The following is a 14837-nucleotide window of genomic DNA, read 5'->3' on the forward strand; positions in this document are numbered from 1 at the left end:
TCAGGTACAAACTTCCAAAGGAAGATTACTTTTTTCACCTTTCTGTAAAGTGTCAAAATGTAATATTAATTCTTCCTGTTCTCAGAAAATCTAAAGAGGACTACCAAGCTATTAAACCTTCTAGTGGATCATTTGTGGTATGAGTTATTAGCATAATTGGGGGCACACTTTATTCTGACCTTTGCAAAACTTTCATTTCCCAAATGTGATAGATACAAAGTGCTTTTATAATACCAATAATGATTATTTCCTATGGGAAACTGCCAATTATAAGTCGGTGAAAAATGCTATATCAGATGTACATTGAGAAAATGAACACACCTACCAACAGTCAGACTAATTAAAGCCATTCTTGAAATATTAATAAAGCTTTCCCCTTCCATGAAATACAACCTGTACATTTTAGTCCAGCTCTATCCTTGTCAGATCATTCTTTCAACAATAACAGATGTTTGATTAGTGGTAAATACAGCATTTCTGCTGTATTTCTTTCCCTGGCAGTAAACCAACACATGTGGGAAGCTGTTTTAACATTTAACCACTTGACTCGAATTCACATTGTTTATATCAAGTCACATCAAGTGCTAACAAAAACACTCAAGATAAGGAAACAAACCTCATGTTCTGGACACAGTTCTTAAAGGAAAAACAAAAAAAGGGAGAGGAAAGATAAGCAGTAAACCGTCAGAGAGCTTGGGTTTGGGTTTAGGATATTGACTGTAGCACCTTCTGCTGCAGCCACAAGTACTACAGGCAGTGTCTTCAATGGCATCATCTCCTGCTCTAGTGTCACCTGCTGTCCTGTGCCACCTCTGCCAGCTCCTGCCTGTGAACTGCCAGGAAAAGAAGGGACAGGGAAAGAACAGCCAAGCCAACGCTGCTGAACACACTTACTGGGCAGAGGACAGGACAACTGCCCTCCCACCAATACACCATCACTTTCACAGCAAATTAACACAGAGGAGAGGAGTACTAATAATGAAAAAACTGACTCCACATTACATGTGACAATACAAGAGCCTCCATGCTGATACATCAGTGATGAGCAGAGGAAAGCCTCCGATTTCCTTCAAAATATGCACCTGGAAACTGCCTCAAACTGCTTAACATTTTAAAAGAGTAAGCTTCCCAGTTCACCAACTGTGTTTAAACACAACGAGAAAAAAAGATCCTGTAGAATCCAGGCAACAAATTGTTCCATTAAGACATGGGCCGAAAGTAAAATAATTTTAAACCACAGAAGTTTATTTTTTAGATTTTTCAGAATATCTAGCTAGCTGCTTACTACATCCTTGACACAAAAGCAGACCATAAAGCCCTGCAGAGAAAAAAGGAATCCTACTGCTTTTCAGGCAGACAGACCCAAAAGACTTGTAGACAGAGACTTATATGGCCAAATGTTCACAACCAGGAGCTGGATACCTCATTATATCAGAGGGTCACATGTGTGTAAGTGAGGTCATTTACAAAAACACCCAGCACAAACAGTCAAAGTCCTCCAAATGTACAAAAATGTACAAATGCCCGAGAAAGGAGCAGCTGCAGATCCTGAAAAGGCAGTTCATACATCAGCACAAGAAATACCTGCAGCATCTACAGCTGCCCCAGAGATGTCCTCCCATTTGCTAACTACAAATGACCACGTTTCTGATCCGAGTTCTCAGTCTGGTATCGATCACAGAGAAAAAGCGCAGCTATGAAATCCAAGTAGATTTGCTTGCTACTTTTCATTCCAATGTTGACCAAGTCTCGCTAGTTTTGAGGGGAAGAAACAACAGCTAAAATATAAATAACTGAAAAGTGTCATATGTGTTGTTAAGCAATAGACGGCATTCCCTGTTTGTCTGTCTCTACCCTTTGGGTACAGGGAATAACTAGACAGCAGTCTCATCACTCCACATACTGTACCTTTCAAAACTTGGCACAGCACCTCTTACATACTGTGTTTCAGCTCAAACAGCTCAATACGTGCCTCAGAGATCTGGCAGTAGTTCTTTGGGGAGTTATTTCCTACTTTTCTGGCTTAGGCAACCTGTCGAGCGTGGAAAATTTACACTTAGTAGATCCCAAATATGTACACAGAGAAAGAGGAAATCATAATAACCACAATTATAAATGAAGTTTTGAATGTCCATTCAATTTGCCACAGGTATTTCCATTGCCTCCAAGAAATGATTCTGATGTGGAACAGCACGTGCCACCTTCTCAGCCTGCAGTTGCTACAGGTACTGCGATCAAAAGGGATCAGTTTGGGTAAGCAGCTGCAGTGGGCAGACTCCATAACACACACACACACTCCCTGCTCTCCACTGCAATACTCCTTTTAAGAGCAAAATTACAACTGATAAGATACGAACAGCAGAACAAAAGCAAGCTCTGGGAAAGCCAGACAATACTGAGAAGTTTTGTCTTTGATTAGCATCTCTTTACAGTTTTTTTTTTTTTTACATTCAACCAAATACTGCTCCTCTATATTGTTGCCATACTCTTGTCTCCTTATCACAAGAGTTCCATACCTTCTTGGTGTTCCTCATGGGCAGCTCCTCAGAGCACTGACCCTTTCTCCTTCACACAGCAGCCACCTGACTCCAGTTCCCTTCTCACCCCCCACCCCACTCTTTATAGCACTCCTCTTCTCATTGGTTACACCTGTGGCCTGTTAAAGTCAGGCCTGCTCCTAATCTTTGATAATTGGCCCAGCTGCAACTCATTAGGGGTGAGATTACTTTCTGCACTATTTTCTTATATTCTATCCCTCTACAGAGATCACAAAAGCAGTCAGAGCAAACATCCCTCTGAAATTTTCCATAATTTTATGGTTTAAAGTAGTTTAAAGTACTCGAAGAAAAGAAAAATCCTTTAAAAATACAATGCAGTTTTTGGCAATAATTTAGTAATTTTCCTTTTTGGCTTTGCCAGAAAACAGTAAGGGTTAAAGATGAACGCACTATTCATGTGGCAGGAGGAGACATATCAGTTTAAAAGAGAGCATCCAACAGGCCAGTAATCTCGCTGTATCAATAGTAGGTCTTGGCAGATAGTTTCAACAGGACAAGAGAGTCAGAAATGAATAAAACATTTTGTCCAAACTCAGCTGTGCACGACCTCTTTCCTTCTTTCCCACCATGTAGGTATTTCCTGTATCTGACAGTTTTATGATGACATTTCCCACTTTTACTACCTTGCTGCCTTTATCTCACAGCTCTCCCCATACTTTCCAGATCATCCTGCTAATTCTTTCACTCTCCATTTCTCACATAATTGGCCTCAGGTGAAGCCAGTGGCAGAAATCCCAGGAATGTGTCTGCAGTGGTTTCCCTTGGGAACACGGGAATGTCACTCAGGTCTCTGCCCTCCAGCTCTGGCACAGAGTCATGCCAGCTTTGGGCAGGCTGAGAAAACACAAAAGGGAAGAGTTTCCTTCCTCCACTCCCTCCATTTCACACACTCCTCTGGATAACTGCAGCAGACTCTTGTGCTCTGGTTTGCCCCTGGATCCAATACAGTGCACTAAGGAAACACCCAGAAAACAGAAAAGAAGGGGGAGAAGGGAAGCCATAAAGAGCCCCAGTACGTGTTAGAGAGCTGAACCTGCATGGAACAAAATGGTTTGCAAGGACCTCACTTCCTCCAGGTTTTACTGAGGCCAAACAGTACACAGTGCCACTCTGTGCCTCTTGGTTTCTGACCTGCTCTTCCCATACTCTGCTCTTTTGGATTCAAAATCAGAACTTCACACATTTTAAAAGAAGAAGGTTTAACTTCAGGCATTGATGAAATAGAAACTTTCAATAAAACAATGCTATGACTTAGTTCTTTATATAATCTTTGCAAAAAAGAGCAAACAGTCTTTCCTTCCTGGGGAATGGCAGATAAATCTTCCCAGACAGTTTTACAAGGCAGTCACTTAGAGAAATATACAGACAAAGAAAACAACCTCTCTCAGCCTAAGACAACTCTTATCATAAACAACTAAAATTTACAGGAGCCAAGATTTGTTTTCTCCTTTTTCCTGCATTAGAACGTCTGATGATTCAGGTTTCAGACAGACCTACCACAGACCAGTCTGAAGCAGCAGTCTGGTAAACTTTGGAATCCTCTCCAGAAGTCCACCAGTCACTCATTCTTTCACCATTAACTTTTGCTCTGGCAGAAAAAATGAAAACTGACTCAGATTAAAAAAAAAAAATCCAAGACTTATGGAATAGCTTTGGTTGGAAAGAGCCTTTCAATGCCATCTAGTCCTGCAATGAGCAGAGACATCTTCAGCTAGACCAGGTTGCTCAGAGTCCAGCCCAGCCTAACCTTGAATGTTTCCAGGGATGGGGCACCCCCAATCTAAGTGAGAAACCTGTTCCAGTTTTTTCACCATCCTCATTGTAAAAAATTTCTTCCTTAAATATACCCAGTTTCAATTCAAAGCCATTTGTCCTGTCACAAGACCCTACTAAAAAGTTGGCCTTCATCTTTAAGACCTTCTTAAATATTGAAAGGTGGCAGTAGCCTGGAACCTTCTCTCCTCCAGCTCAGAAATGACCTTTTAGAATGTTATGTATCAGGTGTGCTTTTGGGCCAGCTCAGTCCCTAATTCACTCTCACACTGGCTTTTGGTGTGAACAAGCATTCAGGGACAAGAAATTAGTCTCCTTTCTCACTCCCAGCCTCTATTTTCTTTATCACAAGTGTCAGTTTAAATGCACAGGAAACTACAGAGACCCTGACAACCAAGACAGTCACACTGCCACAAATTATCAGTATGCTTTTGTTATCACTTGCTTTGAGCTCCCAGAGCTCTGCCTCCTCTCCAAACCACAATCTTGCTCAGGCTGAGACCTTTGCCACTACATAGGTTTTCCGGTCCTTGCACGCTCACCTCTCACACAAGTGTCTGCACAATGCTGGATTTTGCTGTAATTAAACAGAACAGTCTCCCAAAGGAAAGCACAAAGACAACAACATGATCACAAGCAGCAGGGAATATTTGGAAAACAATACTTCATCTGGATGCAGTAAGCTTCATTTATTTTTCTTTTGCCTCTCTATTTTGGTTTTATACTGTTGACTCCAAGTTTTAATGACCAAAGATATTTTAAGCATTCCTGACCTAGAAATGCGCTAAGAATAAGAGAACTTTATAATAAAGAAAACATTGGCCATCTGAAGGGAAACTCAGAGTATACCCCACCTTAGTGAGCTATGCATGTTGCTTATGAGCAGCAGATAAGTTTTCAGGCCTACAAGGACTCAATTTCCAGAAAACAGAGATAACAAGGGAAAAGAATCAGATAGGCTGTAGGATTCAATGGACCTGATTAAGAGAACAGTTGGGGGATTCATGGCATGGATTATTTTGACAATAGCAATCTGAGCAAATGGCTTTGGTCTCTAACAAGAAGGGCAGCTTTCCTTTATTCTCTCCCCTATAAAGTGTCACTTCCATTTGGGACCAGTTACCATGCCCCTTATAAGGAGCAGGCAGCAAATAGTTTGGGACTAAAACTCATCCTAAATTATGCTCAGTAGGTGTGAGAGTTCCACGCTGGCACAAGAAAAACAAGTGCAAGATGTTTCTGTGATTGGAGCAGGCAGATTACACAGAGGGAACTCCATCAATATGTGGCCAAGGAATGCTGCAGCTCCTCAACTCAGAGATACAGTGACACACAAGTACCCACAGGAGCACAGGTAATTTAATCAAAAGTGCACATGCCAAATATTCAGGCTCTGTCCTTCACATGAAAGGTCTAAAATTCTGTAAATAAACCACAGGGATCTTATTTCACCTCCATAAAAATCAACTGTGAAGTGTTGATGAATAAAATCAATGAGCTAACTGCAAGGAACTGTTTTAATTATTATTCCAATCAGGAATGCCTAATGAACATCATGGCCAGTTTCACACTACAAACTTGAACAGGAATTCAGCCCTCTCTCCTTTCCACAGTGTTGGAAAGCACCTTTCATTTAAAGGATTTTCTTTGGCTAGTTTTCTCTTCAGCTCAATCTCTTTCAGACTAGGAGAGGGGTCAAAGTTCCTGCAGCTCCTGATTATTCAATAACATGACTAATGCTCCCCTAAGGGGAACATGATTACAGGTAAATGACGTGTTATGATAAAGGCACCATCTCCCATTTGCACAGGCCTGTCCTCCCACCCACCACTATGTAAACACAATAAACCTTTAAGGATGCACTGCCTGACCTCATCTCCTGAAGAAATACTGCCTGGAATCACACTGTAATGAAACACAGGATAGCACAGAATGGCCCCATTTAATCTTTAACAATATGATATTTTAACAGGCTTCTACCCAGACAACCTCTCCCAGGCATCCTCAGTGCAACCAATATTAACTGCAGCATGCTGTTCACAGACCCTAAAACTGGCTGTACAAATTGTGACTGCCTGGGGCTACTTTTGTTTTGTTATAGAGCCAAGTTCTCCTCATATTCATTTGATGCAAAAAGTTGGGGGCTTTGAAATCTGCTGTTCCTTTTTTCTCAAAGTTTTAGAGGTCTTTGACTGTCAGGATGGTGTGTAAAGCCTATGGCATGTCCTTCTTCATGTTGTGTTGAAACGGTTAAAAAGAGGATCCAGTGGAAAACAAAAAGCATCACCTCTACCTTCCTTCACTAACTAAGCCCCCAAAGGGGCTTTTCCCTGTAATATTTACTCTTAGTTTGAAAGCATCAAATGCAACACTCCAGGTAAACTTATTCATCTACTATTCCTTTATCACTTTTAACAAATGAACCAACAGTTCTGCCATTAATGGGTATTCATTCCAAGTCTCTTACCAGGTTTCTACTGCTGCACCTGGATAAGAAGTCAGCCCTATCTGTATTTTCAGACCATTGCTCTACAAAGATATTTACAGAAGTTTCTACTTTCCAAGAAAGCTATTTCTGGCCAATGTAGGCTTTTTTTTTTTCTTTTTCAATTATTTTAAACTGTACTTGTGCCCACAGAAGAATTATTTTTATCAGTTACAAATAAACAAACCAACTGTGACAGAACACCAGGTCACAGTGCAGCAGATTCCCAACTGCTTGTGGCACAGACTACAAGGATAAACCAACAATCCAGGAGTGAAAAGCAAGGAAAACAAGTCTGTTTTAACCACTAATGCCAAGGTAGGATAAGTAGAGCACTGCCTACAACCTTTGTACCGTTACTTCTAATTCTACAATTCTAGATAAACACCACAACCACATCCTTTGGTGTCAATGACTTGTTCTGCAATGAAATTTTCCTGTTGTGGTCTTATTGCAGGGGTGCTATGCTGTTATCTCCTTATCACAAAAGTTCCATACCTGCTTGGTGTTCCTCATGGGCAGCTCCTCCAAGCACTGACCCTTTCTCCTTCACACAGCAGCCACCTGACTCCAGTTCCCTTCTCACCACCCACCCCACTCTTTATAGCACTCCTCTTCTCATTGGTTACACCTGTGGCCTGTTAAAGTCAGGCCTGCTCCTAATCTTTGATAATTGGCCCAGCTGCAACTCATTAGGGGTGAGATTACTTTCTGCACTATCTTTGTTTTCTTGTATTCTATCCTCCTACATTTTCTTACTAAAGATCCCTTTAGAGCAGATCCATCAGCAACTGGAATCCTCATCTGAGATTTCTCACGTGATTTAATTTCAGACAACATTGGAGAACTCTCACATGAATTTAGGTGTGGTTTTAGAAGAACAATAAAAAGCAAATGCACCACCTAATAATTATCACTTCAAAACTTTCATGCACAAAGCCTGTGCCCTGCTCTGCACCTGTGCAGTACAACAGGAATCAAAGAACTCATCTAAGCTGAGCTTGAGGTCTCAGTCAGGATTAGCCAGAAACTAACATTTATCACAAGTTTCTGAGCCTGCTCAAGGCCTGGATTGCTAAAGTAATTGGAATTCTGTGCCAGATTGGTGCTTCTGGAGGAAAAGTGGTTTTCAGGCAGCAGAAGCCAATAGGGTAAGAATCCTCTATGCCAATGGGATGGGTGAAACTACTCAGACTAGGAAGGGAACATAAATTGGCATGCAAGTGACCCATCCCCAAGTACCAAAAGAAAGTAAAAACCTTGCTCTCCACAAACACAAGGTGAGAAGGATCTGCTGGAACACAGACTCCAGAACCTAAATTGACTTTGCAGCTGTTTAGGAGCGGTTATCACTGGAGTTTATTGGGCCTGAGGGGGAGCACACCAAAGAGCAATTTCTACTCATCCAAACTTTCCAGGATGTTAGACTCCAAAAAGATAAGGCCTCTGAGAACTGTGAATACCCTCATCTGCCTGTGTCTGATCAACCTCACACATACACACTTCCTTAATGTCAGGATATCTGGTTTCAGGAGAGCACAGCACCCTCTGAATTTGCAGTTATGATCTAAATTTCTAATAACTTCTCTCCTCTCATGAACCCCAACCACTGCTTTTTCAGAACACATTTTTCATTCTACTGACGTGGACAGTGCAGCATTGCAATGGTAAACTGTATTTTAAACAGGAAGTAGATAATCTAGTACAAAACAGAATTAAAATACTAAAAGAACAGAAAATGCATACCTTTTGAAAATCAGAAATTGTTCTGTAGAAATTCACATTGTAGAAAATGTCTTCCTTTCCCTTAAAAGAAAAAAAAAAAAGAAAAAGCCTTAATTGTGCATATTCATATTTAATTACCTAATAAAATCTCAGTAAACTACTTCAAGACCTTCTTTTTCCCCCAGAAATAATTTCTCCTTATGGATCAGAATGTTTACACAGTAGCAAACAAATACTGAGTGCTCAGTGAGTTTTCGTTTGAAGTTCATTTTATTTTGAAATTCCTGTTATTGAAGCAGAAGCATCATAGCTGCAGGTGACAGGAACACATGGCACCCATTCTTCCAAGCATTTAAAACTAGAAAGCAACACAATGGAGACTAAGGATGGAGCAGTGTGTCAGGAGCAGGGGAAAGAAAGTATTTTATTTTGAGACATACAATCAGGTCTCTCTATCATCCCAGCTTTGGGTAAAAAGTAATTTATGCCATTGTTGTTAGTGCTAGAATGTATTTCCTGCATTGCTTTTGCCAACACTCTGGAAGGATGGAAGCATCCACTTCTGTTTTCCCCATCTTTGGAGGGGAAGGAGCAGCACAGGGACACCCAACACCAACTCCTGCACCTCTGAGCAGTACAAGTGGGCAGGGTGCTTTGGTGCTGCTCCTTTGCACCCCTCTTTTTTCCAAATGCACAAACCCAGTGATTTCCTTCTGTAAGACCTAGGTGTGAAACCTTAAATTGGACATGAGCACAACAGCCCTCCAGCAAGCAAAGCAGCAGGTTTACACAAATAGGAATGAAAATGACCAAAGAGTGCTCAAAAACAAAATCAAGTCCAAATTCACATTAGAAATCCATGTTTTATAGGAGACAGTATTTTATTAAAAGAAAGCAAGTGTCTTCAGCATTATTGAAAATAACATGAAATTGACTGCTGCTTTTTCAAATTAATTTCTATCAAGAGCTCCTACACATTAGATCAGAAGCTGTATTTTTCTGTCTTCCATCAAGCTAAATCTTTCTTCCTTTACAGAAAAAATAAATTGAAGCCTAAAGTTGAGAACATCTCAATATCCACTAGGTGCATACACAGAATTAAATTTGACCTGATACTCTTCAGTTTTATGAGGTTTAAGTTTTATGAGAAGAAGAAAAAAACCTCAATATTAGAAACAGATTGCAGAAAACAAGGGTCTCAGCCAAGGGAAGCCAGAGCATGTTGTGGCTCTAGCATCTGCTTTGAGAACTCATGGCACATAAAACACCCTGAGTATGGGACCAGAGGGACTGAGAACCACAGCAATCACAATTACAGCAATGAGGGCAGTTAAAGAGAATACTTTCCTCCTCTGTTGAATCCTCTCAAAGTTGCCAAAAACGTCCATTAAAAGAAATTGTTTCAAATCATAAATAGCAATGCTGAGAGGATGATGGCTACGTACTTTGTTCTCGTTAAATATTGACAGCATTCTCTTCTAGTAAGAGACTACACAGTGATTTCAAGTCTTTTTTAAATTATTTTTTTAAATGCCTCAAACTCTTTCATTTTGCTGGTGCACTTTCAGCCTGCCCTCAGCAGCTCCTAATTACATGACAAGATATCTCTGGGTCTCCAGGACTTTGCAGCTTCACACAAAAGCATCCTTACACTCACTCCTGGGTCAACTAGAGCCAGCTTCATGCTAAAATAAACTCCCTGTCCAAAGCAGGCCTGTGCTGGGAAACAAAGACATGACAAGATAATTTTCAAGCATACAAACTGCTCTGTCAGTGTGCAGCAGGAGATACAGCCCAGCCCTTTTTGTTCCCCTGCAGCCTGCAGTCAGATTTCAGCAGGGTTACATCAGTGTGGGATCCAGCCAGCTCCACTGGAACCAGGAGCATCCCAGCAGCCCTAATGCACATTCCAGAAACACAACCTGCTTCCCACTGGTGCTAATCAGCCACAGCTTTCTGGGCAGAACTGCCACTGGGCCCTGAAATTTCTCACGTTCCATGTAAACACACGAGTACAATCTCATAAATTTAATGAACAAAATCAGTTTCTTTTTAGCTATGCAAATACCAAAAATCTCTCTCTGTGTCTTTCCACCAGTTAAGTATTTCTTCAGAAGCTTGTTTGTGTCCAAAATCTCCAGTGGCCCTTTCAGCGAGACTGTAAATTCTTTGAGGGAAGCACTCGGAGCCAGAGTGCAGCCTCAGTCCCTGAAGCACTGTGCAGCTTGTAATTCACAGCAACAGGACAACTGATGGAGGAATGGACAGTGGCTGCAGCCTCAGCTCTGCCCTCCCTTCCACAGCTGGGTTAAAGGCTAAAATACAAAAACCCCACAACTTTCAGTTTCCTCGTGTTCCAAAGAAAAAGAAAAAAAAAACATTAAATGAATAAGCCTTAAGTACCTTGATGCCTGCTTTTTTTTTTTTTTTTTTTTTTTTTTTTGAAAAGGATCTTTAATTTGATGTTCCTCACAACACCAGGGCAGGTGTAGAGGAATCAAATTCTGATGTGGCCAGTGTTCATTCTGGCCACAACACACATTTCTTCACTGGTGTTCAGTAAAGCACAACGTGTTTCTTCACTTGTCACCTGGCCTTTCCTGTCACCTTAAATACACCCCATGGTTTCCTCTCTCTTCACAACCTAACCCCCTTATAAGCTCCAAGGAAAAGACTTATTTTTGCAAAAGACCCAGCTGAATCATAATGACCCTTCAAAAGGATGGGCAACCTTCATCAAGACTCTGGGCTTGTCAACAGAATTTTTTTCCTTTTCTTTTTCATTTCAAGCAGAAAACAAGTTTTCATCCAGAGGGATCCATCATTCAAGGTTCTTTTTCACCTGTCACTCTGAAATGCTCAGAGAAAATGACCTGACAAATACACACTTCTGCAAGACCTTCCCATTGATGGACACTTGGTTACAGATAATCACCTCCTTGAGTTACCCAGAGTATAACTTTAGAATTCCAATAAGGACCTTTTGCCTCCTTCTAATTAAAAGCAAAGTACAAGTACCCAATTTAGAAAAGACCATTAGAGACTTAATTTAAACATGACAATTTTAGTCTGTCAATATACTGAAATGATCATTACCGACCAAACCTTCTCTCATTCTGTACCGGAAAGGAGCTTCGACCATAGCTCATTAGTTAATTTTAGACACACAACTGTTACCATTTTTCAGACATGAATTGCCTGTATATCCCTAATCTGGATGCACAGCTCTGAAAAGGTCATTTCTTTCTTCGTATTTTTTTTCAGGATCTAGGAGTAAGGAAAAAAAAACAAAGCAAAAGAAGAGGCAAACACAGAAGGCAGGAGGAAAATGCGAAGAATTGCCTGTCATCCTCACACCTGGGGGCAGGGGATGTGGTGTGAGCTCCTGCCTCCCCGGGCCAGGCTGCTCCCAGGCCTCGCGCACATCCCTCCCTCTCCTGCGAGGCTGCTGAGAAAGCCCAGCTCCTTCCTGGCGTGGAGCCTTGCCAGGGACATCAGGCTGTTGCTGCTGACATGCTCCACACACCATTCGGTGGCTTCCTGCTCGAGGCATTACATAATCTGAGCCTCTGGCATATCTTTCTGGAACATTTCGTGTGCTCGCCCACAGGATCAGCAGCACCTTCAGCTCCCACAGCTCTGCACGTCCCTGCACTGATTCTGACCTGGAGGGCACTGACTGCAGGCACAGATGGCTGTTGATCCCAACTAAACACAAACTTGACAGTGTGACTCCAAAAAGGACAAAAGAAGCAGGTAACCACGCAATTAAACACAATTAATGGTCACAGGAATACCACGATGGGAATCGCTTTCAGAAACCACAGAATTCTATCAAGGGCTGCTGCATTCAGCTTCACTGAGGCAGAAACTTATTAACCAAAGGGAGCACAGAGCCTCCTACCAGTACCACACACACCCCACCCCATCAGCCCTAAATCTGCCTCCAGCCATGAAATCCTGACTCAGGAGAGCTCCTGACTCGCGCACATAGCTAACCTGAAAGGTACAATCACTCCTTGATGTTTGCTGAGCAAGACTCAGGGCACTGCCCTCCTGAAACAGGCAGACTCTTTTCACAGAGATGTCAAGCACTTGGAGCCCAGAGATTCCATTTCATGAGAAGCTGTCAATTGATAATAAAGTACACCCTCCAAAATGATGTGTAGATAATAGAATCTTTTAGACCTTTTTGTACAGAGCAGGAGTTATATGATAAATCCCACATAACTTAAGCCAAGCAATAAACAACAGCAGCATTTGTGCAATACAGAACAGTTATTACAAACTCTAATCAGTATGCAAATGTAATAGCACCAAAATACACAATCTGCAATTTGACTCCGAGAATTTCAGGGTGTCTAGGATGTGATTATATACTATCCTACAACTCCTGGAGGGAATTTTACCTATGGCTAAAGGAAGTTTTTTGTTTTGTTTGGTTGGGTTTTTTTTCCTGGTGGAATTCTCAATTTTTAGTCGCCTCTAGTAATTCTCTGGAACCAAAATAATCATGCTGCAGTTTAAAAGGTTTTCAATCTATGAAATTACTCACTGCTGATGAAAGCATTAACAATCCAAGACTTCATTTACAGCATTACAAAGAATCCAGGCCAATTATGGGTAAATGCTTTTACTCAGCTTGGGCCAACAAAATTAATTATTATCATAAAAACCTGCACTCCAACCAAGAGTAAAGTTTAAAGGTGTCCCACCACATTCAAAGAGAACTGAAAGGAAGGAACAGGCCTGGACTCCAACATGAAAGTGGGCAGCTAATGCAGGCCCTGGGGAACGTGCAGCAGGTGACAGGATGGGAAGAGGATGGATACTCCTTTCAGGCCAGCAAGCCAGCACTTTGTATCACCAAGATAAAATCTGATATCTCCAGGGAAAGCTCAGCACCATCACATAAATCCTTCTGCAGCCTAATAGTTCTGTTTGGGATGTACTCTGTGTTCCAGAAACTGGGAGCCTGCTCCTTGCCAGCCTGGCTCTGAAATGTAGGCCAGCACCTCGAACGTTGCGTGAGGTGATCTATGCTTTTCTATCCCAATCCTCCAGCACAGCAAGAGAAAGGGATTAAGCAGCATTATTTTTCTCCCTGAATATTTACTGAGATAATTACATCCCATACTATAATACAAGATTATTTTGCACAGTACAAAATAACATGGAACAGGCCCGTTGTTTTATGGAAACCTCTTGGTCCCATCACTCTTGATCACTTTGGGCTCGTTCCTCCAGGAAAGTTTAACAGCAAACTCTTCCAAATGTACCAAATAGATGCACTCAGCTTCTTCATACAGTCCCATTTTTAGCAATCATATTTTTAAAATTATTTCACAAAAGATTATTAATGACTTAAGCCATCTGTGTTTCTAGAGAACGCTCCCTTCCATCCTTTCTTTCCTTCCTACTGGGTTGCACAGTAAAGACTTTTTTATTTACAACCACTTTTATGCCAGCAGATGTTTTACCACACAAAACTGCTTTGCTGCAAAGTTCAAGAAGAAAGTGGTGGGAAGAAGTTTACATAAGCAGACATCATCAACAAAAGCAGGAGAGCCTGGCAAACCACAGGCCGCAGTCATTTAATTCACACAAATCTCTCTTCGCCTTTCTCACTCTGCTTTCCAATTTGACTTAATTCCATAGGAGGATCTGACTGGCAGTCACTCCATAATGCATTGCAAGGTTTAAATGCCAGCAGCTTTCCTTGTCTTGACAAAATGTACAGAGCAGAAATTTAATTACAACTGGTTCAAATGCACTTTTGTTTTGCTTCTACCCACCTGGAACACGGAGGCCGTTTAAAGTAAACATGTTTAGTCACTGGATAATATGAAGTGTAAAGGAAAAGTTACACTGTAATAAACAGAGATACATTTGAAAACAATTTTGATTTCTTATCGCTGAACCTGGCTGCAACCAGCTAGCTGCAAGTGGCATGACTGTGATGGAAATGGCATGGTATTGCAGTGCAAGAAAGTAAACATCTTCTCCCAGACAGCAGCACAGCAGTTGAAATCCACCCAAGAAAACCATTTGCATTATCGGTGTGCATTATTCTGCCCTAACGTTTTGACACTGAGTTTAAACATTAAGCTGGGAGTACAATGCCTCTTTTTGAAACTAATGCAATTTCTTGGGGCAAAATCTGATATGGCCAGCCAGATTTCCTGAGTGCTAGTTTCTCCTAAGGAAAAAAAAAAAAAAAAAAAAAGAAAAGGGAAAAAAAGAGACATCGGTTTAATTTTGATTTGTCCAGTAAACAGATCAAAGCATTGCAGCTC

General features: G+C 41.3%; 1 protein-coding gene across 6 annotated transcripts in view; it reads right to left on the reverse strand.

Moving 5' to 3' along the window:
• Window positions 1-14837, reverse strand: part of PLCB4 (phospholipase C beta 4) — a 176559-nt gene that overhangs the window by 148518 nt on the left and 13204 nt on the right. For 5 of the 6 annotated variants that reach the window (XM_058802872.1, XM_058802870.1, XM_058802871.1 and 2 more), the window contains exon 2: window positions 8563-8622. The gene's annotated coding sequence lies outside the window, so the exon portion shown is untranslated. Of the gene's footprint in view, window positions 1-4055; window positions 4149-8562; window positions 8623-14837 lie in introns of those variants that run through there. The other variant, XM_058802869.1, reaches the window with a different exon arrangement.

The sequence above is a fragment of the Ammospiza caudacuta genome, chromosome 3 (genome assembly GCF_027887145.1).
Source record: "Ammospiza caudacuta isolate bAmmCau1 chromosome 3, bAmmCau1.pri, whole genome shotgun sequence".
Classification (NCBI taxonomy): Eukaryota; Metazoa; Chordata; class Aves; order Passeriformes; family Passerellidae; genus Ammospiza; species Ammospiza caudacuta.